Raw genomic sequence first — 12,170 nt, 5'->3', positions numbered from 1 at the left:
GACTGAGATAGAAAAAGTTCAAGATTCTGTGGGAAAACAAAGAAGAGGGGTCAAATCTGCTGGAGAACTTTTAGAAGTAAATTTAAAAGCAGGTGGTTTCCTGCTCAGCATCTTGTTATTGGTGTGTAAAAATGCTATTGATGTTTACATATTAATTATGCATTTCATAAATTCATTTATCAGTTTGAATATTCTGTAGAGGAGCCTTTTTTTCCTATATACAGAACCACGTCATCTGCAAACAGTGATAACTTTCTTACCATTTTTATGTCTTGCATTTCTTTCTTTTGTCCAATTGCTCTAAGACTTCCAGGACTATGTTGACTAAGAGTGATGAGAATGGACTTCCTTGTCTTATTCCACACCTTAGATTTGAAAAAGTTTCCAGCTTTCCATACAGCAAAATGTTGACTGTGGGATTATTATAGGGAACCCCATTCACAATATCTACAAAATAAAGTGAAATAAGACACCTAAGAATAATTTTTTTGTGGTACTAGAGATTAAATCCAAGGTGGAGAGACCTTTCGTGTTCATGGATTGGAATAATTAATAATGTTAAAATATTCATATTACCTACAGCAATTTATAGATTTAGTGTAAAATACCACTAACTATCAAAATACCAATGACAATCTTCACAAGACCAGAAAAAAATACTCTTAAAATTTATATGGAAGTAGAAGAAACCTTGAATAGCCCAAACTATCTTAAGCGAAAAGAATAAAGCTAGAAGTATCACACTACCAGACTTCAAAAATATTACAGTTATATTACCATGGTAGTGTCATAAAAATCAGAAACACAGACTACTAGAACAGAGTAGAGTACCCAGATGTAACTTCATGCTTTTACAGCTAACTAAGGTGCTGAAAATGTACATTAGAAAAAGGACAGCCTTTGTAATAAATGGTATGGAGAAAACTGGACATTCACACAAAGATTGACCCTTACCTCTCACCCAACACAAAAATAAACTAAAAATGGGCCAAAGATCCAAATGTAAGACTGGAAAGTACAGAATTGCTAGAAGAAAACAGGGAGGAAATGCTTCAAGACATTGGTAGAGGTAACAATATTTTTGGATAAGAGCCCCAAGAAGCATGAGAAATAAAAAGCAAAGCAGACCAATGGTATTCCATCAAAGAAGCTTCTGCACATCAAAGAAAGCAATCAACAAAGCTAAGAGACAATCTACAGACCAGGAAACAATGTTGTAAACTATCCATCTCTTAAAGCTCTAGAATATCTAAGGAACTTCAAAAACTCAGTAACAGAAAAATCCATTACAAAGACACAAATGATCTAAATGGACTTATCTAAAAGAAGTTCCAATTGACCAAGAAATGTATGACCAAATGCTCAGCCTCATTAACTGTCAGGAAAACTCTAAACAAAGCCACAATAGATATTATTTTACTATTATCAAAAACACAAAAAATAAATGCTGTTGAGGATGTTCCCATTGTTGGTGGGAACTGAGAGTCCTTAAGAAACCAAAAATAGAGCTACCAATACATCCCTCTTCTGGGTATATATCCAATGGAAATAATACCAGCACACCAAAGAAAGACATATGCACGTGTTTGTTGCTGCACTATTCATAACGGCTAAAAGACAGAATCTATGTTGATGCCCATTAATCGATGAATGGATAAAGAAAATGTGGTATATATAAACACACAATAGAACATTAGTGCACTGGCAGAATGACTCAAGTGATAGAGTACCTGCTTACCAAGTATGAGGCCGGGAGTTCAATCCCAGTACCATAAAAAAAGAATATTAGTAAGCTATTAAAAAAGAATGATATCTTATCATTTGCAGCAAAATGGATGGAATTGGGGAACATTCTTTTAGCTGACATGTCCAGTACAGAAAAACAAATTGCTCATATTCTCTCTCATATCCGGACATTTAAAAAGTCCACTGGAATGTACAATAGTATAACTAGAGGCTGGGAAGAGGGGAACGGGGTGGTGGTAAGTTAGATAACTAGTACTCTAACAAAGTTAGATTGAAGTAGTTAGTTCCAGTGTCCTAAAGGACAGTGGGGCGGGGGAACTATGTTCACCATAACCTATTCTATATTTTATGAATTATTAGGTAGCAGAGCTTGAAGTCTCCAACCCCCACGTAATGATAAGGAGACAGAAATATTGCTTGCTCTGATTTGTTTGTGCCTATCATACACACATACTGAAATATCACATTGTGCCCCATAAATATGTACTGTTGTTATGTGTTAATCAAAAACGTAAAAATGTTTGAGGAGATGGATACATTAACTCTTCTAAGTTGATCATTGCACACAGCATACATGTATTGAATTATCACACAGAACCCAAGGAATTTGTACAATTAAAATAATTAAAAAATATAAAAGGTGGTATTTGAGATGAGATTTAAGGGATGAAGACATGTTAAGGGATGATGGATCAGGTGACAATGTTCTCAGAGGAATGAGAAGCTTGTGCAGAGCTTGGAGGCATGAGGAAGCATGGTGTCTCTGGGCAGTAGATTGTGATGACACAACTTGAGCATGGGCTGTATGGAGAAGAAAGTGGGGGAGAAAAGGGTGCAGATCATAAAGATCCAGTAAACAAGGTTCAGTGGGACTTTTGTCCCTGTGGGAGGTGACAGCCATGGAAAGACATCAGAAAGGGAGGAACTGGATCACATGTACATTTTAACACATCATCCCAGCAGCTATGTGGCAGATGAAGAGGAGATAAGAGGCTGGAGGCAAGGCCACCAGTGGAAGGCTGTTAGTTTATCCAGGTGAGAGAAGATAAAGGCAGGGGCAAAGAATTTGAGATGGGGGACAGATAAAAACAAATGAAGAAATATGATTATCAAGCCTCAGATTCCCTATTAATTTCACTATTTCTGAACTCTAGTTTCTCTAATGGCCTCAAGAACAAACGTGAATTGTAACCACAGCTGGGATTTTGCATGCCCTGGGAAAAGAGTGACCTCAGGAAGAGTGCCACTTTGTAGACTCCCTATAATTTTATTGGCTGGTTATATTTAGTGGGGGTTATAGCCATCATAACAGACCTGTTGAAAATGAAGAAACTACTTTGGAACTTGAAGGATAGGGTTTGAAGCTGGGCATACTTGAATCATGATAAAAGGATCTCAGGTTTAGAAGGATGGAAAGTATTGGAAGGTGCTATGGTTTGGATGCTGATGTCCCCTCCAAAATTCAGGTGACCAGTGTGGTAATATTGAGAGGTGGGGCCTTTATGAGGTGATTAGTCTCTGAGATCTCCTCCCTCATGAAAGGAATTAAAGCCCTTATCAAAGAGGCTCTTGCCCATCAGCCTTCTGCCATGTGAGGACAAGAACTTCACCCCCTCTGGAAGGAACAGCAACATGGTATCATCTTGGAATCAAAGAGCAGCCCTCACAAGACAACTGAACTTGCTTGTGCCTTCACATTGGACTTTGCAGCTCTTAGAACCGTGAGAAAGAAATCTCTGTTCTTTGTAACAGGATGGGATATTTTGTTATAGCACCATAGAACAGACTAAGACAAGAGACTACTTAGTGCTCTCAACTCCATCATAACATGCTCACTAAGTTATTGTCCAGTCTCTGCTTGGATCACCTCTATAATGACAAAGCATTCATCTCCCTTCAGAAACATTTCAACATTGAACACCCACCCATCTATCTCATTTCTAACCTCCCTTGGACAGAGAAAGGAGTGCCTTTGAGAGTTGGCTAAGAATCTTTGCATAAAAGATTAATGAAGGCATTACAACTAGCAAGTCCATGCCTTTATTGAAATCCATTTTCATTTTTTTCTCTTCTGAGGTCCAATACTATTTCCAGCTGCTTGTCAAACAGTCACAAATATGATTGAACTCAAGAAGGATTTTCTTCAAAATAGAGGTTTGGCAGCCAGCAAATGCTAATTCCAGGGGGCAGTTAACATGGTTCCATCCATGAGAAGTCCATATGGGCAGCCTAGGGAATAGGCTGAGAAAAGTGAAGTCATCCTTGTGGTGGGGATGATGTCAGGGCATGAACACAGGGTAAACTTGTGATCACTAGGCAGCATGACAATGACCAATAGGATGCACATGGAAAAAAAGGGAAGGATTTCTGCCCTGCCGTGAGTGTGACCAGAAGGTTGAAGAAACATTGAGGCAATGACTATAAATGTGATAGCTGTGTGCTGCCCTCTCTCACCCTCACTTCCCTTATCGTCCTCCTACTCCAAACCTCATCTTCCTAGTTTCTTCCATTGTCCTTATCCAACTTAACTGCCTTCTTCCTCCTTCCTTCCCCACCCAGACATTTCTCACTCCGGGTTTCTGTTTTTCCCCATATAGAAGCAATGCCTTACGTTTTAATGATGCTTCAGAGGTTACAAAGCCAAATGGAATACATTATCTCGTCAACCTCACAACCACACTTGTAGATCGGTGCTGTCCCCATTCTGCAGATGATGAAAATAAGGCCAAGGAAGATGAAGTCCCTTGCCTTGAAGCCACATAGCTGTGTGGGGACAGAGGTAAGATGATGGCTCAAGTTCTTTCCTGTGTTTGTCACTTCATTCCTTTAGCTTTACAGATGAAGTCCCTTATCCCAGTGTGCTGACTTGCCCTATTTATGCCCTGAATATAAGGAACCAATGATCACTTTTTTAAGGACTCTTAAGATTGGTTACTTTCTCTTGGGGACATTTTTAGAGAAAGTCGAAGGAGGGTTTGTCTCCTTAAAAGTTGTGAATTCTAGGGAAGTCCCTTTTTTAAGTCATTGGAATCTTTCATGTTAAAGTCCACTGCATGTGCCCAAACTCCGTTCTGATGAAACTAAAGCTGTGTGTACAAGTGAGCTTCAGCTGGTCCTGAAGCCAGCTCTCACTGGCTCTTTGTTACATTCTCAGCAATTTTATAGCTGGTGGTTAAATACAACCATTACTGAAAGTTATATCAGCTTGGAATCAAATGATGTATATTGAAAACAACAGTAAAGAATATTCAAAATTCATCACTTCTTAATTATTTTACTATTACTATGATTTCTATCCTCTCGAGGTTATTTACATGTATCTGAAAGGTGAAAGTACTGAACAAGGATGTGTTATTGTTTATCTCTTTCCCAACTCTATGTCTAGTGACATGACAATGGCAGCTTGGAGGTGGCAATGGGAAAAATTATTACACCATGGAAACTGGCAAAAATTAAAAACATAGGTTCTCTTTCTTTGCCAAAGAGTTATTTAACATTTACCAGCCAAGTTTTTAAACATCTAGAAACTCATCACTGGTAATATACATAAAGTTTTGTGGTTACCAGGCCTCTACAACCTTAAGCACTCAACTTGGTTCCCTCTTTTGTCAGCAGGAACCTGGGGCAGAAGACGAACAGTGTCTAGAGGAGAATGCAGAGGCATTAGGAAGCAACTCACTGTCCATCCTCCTTTTCTTGACCTTAGTGGTGACTATGACACTAGTTATGGTATATAACTGCACTGGGCATTTTAATACTCTCTTTAGCCTTCACAAAAATCAAATGAAGTAAATATTACTGTTCCTTTTTTGTAAATGGAAATCTGAATGTCAGGGGCAAGGGAAATGACTTAGGAGCACCTTTATCTCTGTTTTCATCTCCAGAAACTCATTCAGGGCTATGGGTGGGCCAGGTATCTGGTATTAAAAGAAATCACTAATTCTAAATAGAAACCAAATTCAAGGCATCTATTTATGTGTTCAAGTATTTTTGATAGTATACTGTGCTCCAGGTGCTATTTTATGTGTGGCGTGTTGTCCAGCACTGGACAAAATAGGCAAGATTTCTGCTTTAGAGTTACTTATGGGCTAGCAGGGATTCTTAAGCCTGGTGAGATATTCAAACATCTGGCACCTTCCCAATGCCAGTGATCTCAGAGCAGACTCTGATCTTGTTGTGTTCAGCAAACTGGGTGAACCACTTGGTAGGGAGGGACAATCATGTCCTCTCCTGTCATCATTAGACTTTGCGTGGGCCTGGTAATCTTGCCTTTGGGGTTAACAAAACTCCTTTTCCCTTGCCTTTTTCATCTGGGTTGGTCGTCAGTTGTCCAAGTCATTATTGCAGAAAGGGGAAAATGACACTGGGTACTGTCCATGAGTTTGTTTCCTTTGCTGGGACCGGAAGGGAGATGTGCACCTGGTTTCCTCAAGTTGTGACTTTCTCTTTGGCTCTGAGGTTAAAAGTCTCTATTTTTTGGCAGTTGTCTTTATTGTAAACCAGCCAATCATGCATATATGCCTCTTCCATACACTATGGGGTAGATTTTGCTGCTATAAGGAAAGATATCTCATTTCATCCTTGTCTTGGGAAGTAGAAACAAAGCTAGTAATTTTTTTTTTATAAAGGGGAAAAGTTAGGCTATTCTAGAACACTTTACTGCAACCATACTCAGATTGCCTAGTGGTGATATTTCCCCAACCCTACATTTTGGCTGAGAAACAGACAAGAGAACTCTTTTGGCAAGTAGAGGGTGTGATTATTTTCACCTATGTAAGGTTGTTTTCCCTGTCCTGGTGGAGTTATTCCCTATATTGTGATGGTAGTAGAAACCTCTTGAGAGGGCTGGAAGCCTGTGGTGGAAAGTCCCTTGGAAAACCTGATTATCAACCATGCCTGACCATATCCTTTTCAGAGGTGATTGGTTTTCAATTTCTGAAGATAGGGTTTTCCATGCTTGCTTTCTCTTTTCCTCTTGCCGTGTGTAAGGGGCAGTGAGTATTGATTGCTCTTGAGAAGTATGCCCAGCAGATGGCATTCATTCTAGTGAGATGGTGAGAGATGGACACATTGGCGGTAGAAAATGTCAGGCTGGGAATCTAGAAACAAAACAGGGGAAAGCACCCAGCAGTGCTGGTGAGCAGACATATGGAGAGTCCCCACCTGGCAGGGAGGGGCTGTAGAACAGGTGTGTTCCAAGCCAACCTGGTCCTCCTATTCAACCCCCACATTCCTCTCCCTCCCATTAGGCATGTAGGTCCATACTCCTTGACAGAGCTCCCCAAAAGAGTCCTGTTTCAGTAATTCAGGCTAAGTGGGTTGCTCCCCCAGATGGAATCCCATGCAAAAACTGGCAGTGTATCTTTTCTCCAGAGTCCTTGACCTTTGGTTGCCCTTCACCTTGTATCCACCTTTTGTTTTGGAATCCCTCTTCTCTTTGCTCCCACCAGCAGCTTTCTATTCTCCATCAGAAATAATTTTAGTCTATACTTTGAACAATGTTTTCCATTAGTAATTAATTTTCCTATCTTATATGAACCAAATACCTGGAGAAAGATGAGCAGAGCTTCCGGACTGCATGAGATAGAGTGATCACAGCAAATCTATCCAGCTAATATTTGAGGAGATTCATTATATTTGGAGATACAGTGATAAGCAGCCCTGCTGATAGTCCCTGTCCTCTTGGAGTTTCACACTGAGTAGGGAAAAAAAATCAAACTGGAATAAAACCAATGTTACAAGGCACCTGTCCCGCTGACTCCACCTGGGTTTGTATATCCCACCTTGTGGAGAGTTCTTGTGGCTTTCTCACTTAACTCATTATTTTTGAAAGCCTTTCAGTGTCCCCGCATCTCACTGTGCCTTATCTCCTGAGATTTTCATGATTCCAGTTTCCTAGTGAACATTACCTTGAATGTACCACCATCATTTTTAACTTATACTTAAAAGCGAGTTTATCCTTTTTTTCACCCTGTCCTGTCATTCATTGTGCATGGCACTTGTCCCTGTGCTTACCCAGTCAGCTGGGCTATCTGGGTTATCTTTAGTATCTCCTCTGTCTTGTCTTCTCTGTTCTTCATCACCAAATCTCATAGGATTCTAGGCCATTATCCCAACCTTCCTACATATTATGATCATCTTTCTCGATTGGAGATATAAGTCTCTAACTTCTTGCTCCTTGTCTTTGTCTGTTCCGGTTGCTATAACAAAATCATAAGGTGGATGGCAAATTTGTTGGGGAGACTGAGAAGTCCAAGATCAAGAGGCTAACAAATTCTTGTGGTGCCTTTTGGTTCTTGCTATGTTCTCCTTTGGTAGAAGGGGCAAGCTACCTCTCTGGGGCCTCTTTTTATTACATTTTTGTTTCTATTTCTTGAGGCAGGGTCTCAGTATGTAGCCCAAGCTGGCCTTGAACTCATGATCCTCTTGTCTCTATCTGAGTGCTGGGACTACAGATATACACCACCACGCCTGACTTGGGGTCTGTTTTTTATAAAGCTACTACTTCCATTGATGAAAATTTCATGAGCTAATCAGCCCCAAAGGCTTTACCTCCTAATACCATCACCTATGAGGTTGTGATTCTGGCATATGAACTTTGGATGGCCATAAATATTCAGACTATAGTGCTCATATAATCTGTCATGTATACCCACCCTCAATAGATGAATTTTTGCCAAACCCAATTTCATAATAGGACTACCAGCCACCATTTATTAAGCACTTATTATATGCCAGGTTCTGTGCTAAACATTTTACAGTGTTTTAAAAAAATTCCCTCAACAACTTTTTGATGTACATAGTATTATGCTGGGCAAGATAGCTAAGATACTGTATTTATGAAATTACAAACAGACTTGAGTGTAGTATTTTTTTATTCCAAAGACTGTATTCTTAACCACTATACTAAATTGCTAAATGACTTACAGCCTTTTTAAATGCCAGTTGTCTTAGTTGCTATAACAAAACACTTCAGACCAGGTAATTTACAAAGAATAGAAATTTATTTCCACAGGCTCTGAAGACTGAGAAGTCCAAGATCAAGGCAGTGGCAGGCTCAGTGTCTGGGCAAGGGGAGCCTCTGCTTCCAGGATGGTGCCTTTTTGGTAAGTCCTTCAGAGAAGATGAACTCACATGGAAGAAGAGATGGAAGGGCTGAACTTGCTTCCTCAAACACTTTCATAAGGCACTAATCCATCCACGAGGGTGGAGCCCTCATAGCTTACTCATTTCCTAAAGCCTCACCCATTGAGATAGTTGCATTAGGAGTTAAGTTTCAACATGAATTTTGGAGTGGACACAAACTTCCACACCGTAGCATCGGTTAACAGCTAAAAAATATTCAGTAACTGCCCTCTACATAAAAGGAAATTTCCAAATACCTGCTCAAGTTGTGCTGATATGTCCTCTCTTACCATTTTCTGGCATGAACTTGCTGTTTGGACAGGCCGGGCTCCTGAATTCCCCTTCAATGTTTGGCTCATTCCAGCTTTTCCAGTTTTGGTCATGCTGAGAATTATCTCACAAGTCAAGAAACTGAAAAGGAACATGAACTAAGCTCAGTTTAGAGAACAAGAGAAACTTCTATTCAACTCTCCTTAAATTAGAACAATAAAACAGTGTCAGTTCAGTGAAAATGGCAAAGATTATGTATGAGATGAATTTGCATTCTATGTCATTAGCTTGTGGCAACTTGAGGTCAGTCTGTGTCTTTTGATGTTCCTGAGTTAATAGGATTTGATGATTGCAGGGGCTTTCAGTGAGACCTTTCGGCAAATGCATGAATTTCAGGGTTGTTAATGAGAAGGCTAAAGGACTAAAAGGCTGGAGATTGTTTTATATGGGGAGAGGAACTGATGTAGGCAGGCTTCATCTTCATCTTAAGGGCTTTATTGTTTATAAATTAAAAACCTAGCATTCATATGCATTATTTAAAATGTAAAAACAACTTAAAACTTCCAACACTAAAAATTTATATAATGTTCTCAATATGTTTTTTTTGTTGCTTTCCTAAGGATTTTTTCTAATTTTTTAATTGTACAAAATAATGAGCTTCATCATGACATTTTATACATGTATGTAAAGAACTTTGATCATATTTTTTATCCTCTCTTGCTACCTTTCTCCTCCCACAAGCCCCCCCTCAACAACTCCTCTTCTACTTTTATGTCTTTTTTTAAAAAATAAGATAAATCAATTCCATGTATGATGTATGAGATAAAATGTGGTATTTGTCTGAGTCTTGTTTATTTTGCTTAACGTTATGATCTCCAGTTCCATCCATTTTCCTGAAAATGGTATATTTTGTTCTCCTTTATGGCTGAATAATACTCCATTAAGTATACATGTCACATTTTTTTATTCATTCATCTGCTGATGGGCAGTTAGGCTGATTCTACAACTTGGCTATTGTAAATCACGCTGCAGTAAACATGTATGTGCAAGTCTCTGTTGTATGCTCTTTGGGTAAACACTTAGGAATGATACATCTGTGTCATATAGTAGCTCTAGTTTTAAGTTTTTTCAGGAACTACCATACTGATTTTTATGGTTATTAGACTAATTTACATTCCAGCCAACAGTGCACAAGGGTTCTTTTCCTCCTGCATTCTCACCAGCCTTAGCTGTGTTTTGTCTTCTTAAGGGCAGTCATTCTGATGGGGGTGAGATGGAATCTCAATGCCATTTTGATTTGCATTTCCCTGAGGGCAAAGGTGTTGAACGTTTTCATGTATTTATTGGCCATTGGTACTTCTTTTGAGAGCTGTCTATTCAGTTCATGTGCCCATTTATTAGTAGGGGTGTTTATTCTTTTGGTGTTTACTTTTGTGAGTACTTTTTATATTCTTGGTATTAATCCCGTCAGATGAATAAAGATTTTATCTAACTCTGTAGGCTGTCTCTTCACCTTTGTAATTGTTTCCTTTGCTGTGCAAAAGCTTTTTAATTTGATGCAGTTCAATTTGTCAGTTTTTACTATTATTTTCTGAGCTATCAGAATCCTATTCAGAAAGTCATTATATGACTATATCTTGACGTTAAAGTCTTTTACCCATTTTGAATTGATTTTGTACAAGGTGAGAGATAAGGATCTAGTTTCAGTCTTCTACGTGTGGATATCCAGTTTTCCCCACACCATTGTATGTTTTTGACACTTTTGAGGCAAATCAGATGGCTGTGGCTGCAAGAGTTTATTTCTGGGTCCTCTATTCTGTTCCATTGATCTATGTGTCTGTTTTTGCCACTACCATGCTGTTTTTCTTAGTATAATTTGAGATCAGCTTTGCTCCTTTTACTCAGGATTGCTTTGGCTATTCAGGGTCTTTTGTGTTTCCATATGAATTTTAGGACTTTTTTTTTTTTTCCATTTTTGTGAAGGATATCAGTGGAATTTTTGTGAGGATTGCCTTGAATATGTAGATTTCTTCAGTGAAATAGCCATTTTCTCAGCATTAGTTCTGCTGATCACAGGCATGGGAGATCGTTCCATCTTCTAGCCTCTTCTTCAGTTTCTTTCATCAGTGTTTCTGCAGAAGACTTTCACTTCCTTGGTTAAATTTATTCCTAGGTATTGTTTGAAATGATCATGAATTGTATTGTTTTCCTAATTTCTTTCTCAGCATGCTTGTTAATGCTAACTAGAAAAGCTACTGATTTTTTTGTATGTTGATTTTCTATTATGCTACTTTTGAAAGTGTTTATCAGGTGTAAGAGTTTTCTAGTGGAGTCTTTAGGGTCTTTTAAGTATAGGAACGTATCACCTGAAAATGGTGGATAATTTCTATTTGTATGCCTTTTATTTCTTCACCTTTTCTTATTGCTCTGGCTAATAATGCAAGCACTATATTAACTAAGAGTGGAGACATTGGACATCTCGTATCATTCCTGATTTTAAAGAAAATATTTTCAGTTTTTCTCCCCATTCAGTATAATATTTGTCATAGATACCCTTTATTTTGTTGAGGTATGATCCTTCTATTCCTAGTTTCTTTGGGGCTTTTATCATGAAAGAATTGAATTTTTGTCAAATGCTTTATCTGTATCTATTGAAATGATCTTATGATTTTTGTTCTTGATTTTATGTTTTGTGTATTTACTGATTTGCATATGTTGAAACATCCTTGCATCCTGGTATAAAACTGATTTGATCATGTTGTTTGATCTTTTTTAATGTATTGTTAAATTCAATTTGCAAATATTTTATTGAGGATTTTTGCATCTATACTCACCAGAGAAATTGGTCTATATTTTTCTTTTTGTTGTGTGTTCTTGTCAGGTTTTGGTATCAGGGTAATACTGACTTCATAAAAAGAGTTTTGAAGCATTCCATCCCTTACATTTTATGGAATAGTTTGAGGGGCATTGGTGTTAGTTCTTTAATGGTCTGGTAGAATTCAGCAATGAATCTGCCTGGTCCTGGGATT

The 12,170-nt window shown here is 38.4% G+C and overlaps 1 long non-coding RNA gene across 1 annotated transcript in view; it reads left to right on the top strand.

The window, feature by feature from the left end:
- The window catches only part of LOC141415622 (uncharacterized), a 173,015-nt gene that overhangs the window by 119,133 nt on the left and 41,712 nt on the right, over nucleotides 1–12,170 (top strand). The window contains exons 4-5 of the long non-coding RNA XR_012440617.1: nucleotides 4,344–4,525; nucleotides 8,762–8,852. This is a non-coding gene — a long non-coding RNA (uncharacterized lncRNA). The remainder of the gene's footprint in view (nucleotides 1–4,343; nucleotides 4,526–8,761; nucleotides 8,853–12,170) is intronic.

The sequence above is a fragment of the Castor canadensis genome, chromosome 13 (assembly GCF_047511655.1).
Source record: "Castor canadensis chromosome 13, mCasCan1.hap1v2, whole genome shotgun sequence".
Classification (NCBI taxonomy): domain Eukaryota; kingdom Metazoa; phylum Chordata; class Mammalia; order Rodentia; family Castoridae; genus Castor; species Castor canadensis.
Note: the sequence above shows the minus strand (reverse complement) of the source record. Positions and strands in the feature narration are given on the sequence as shown.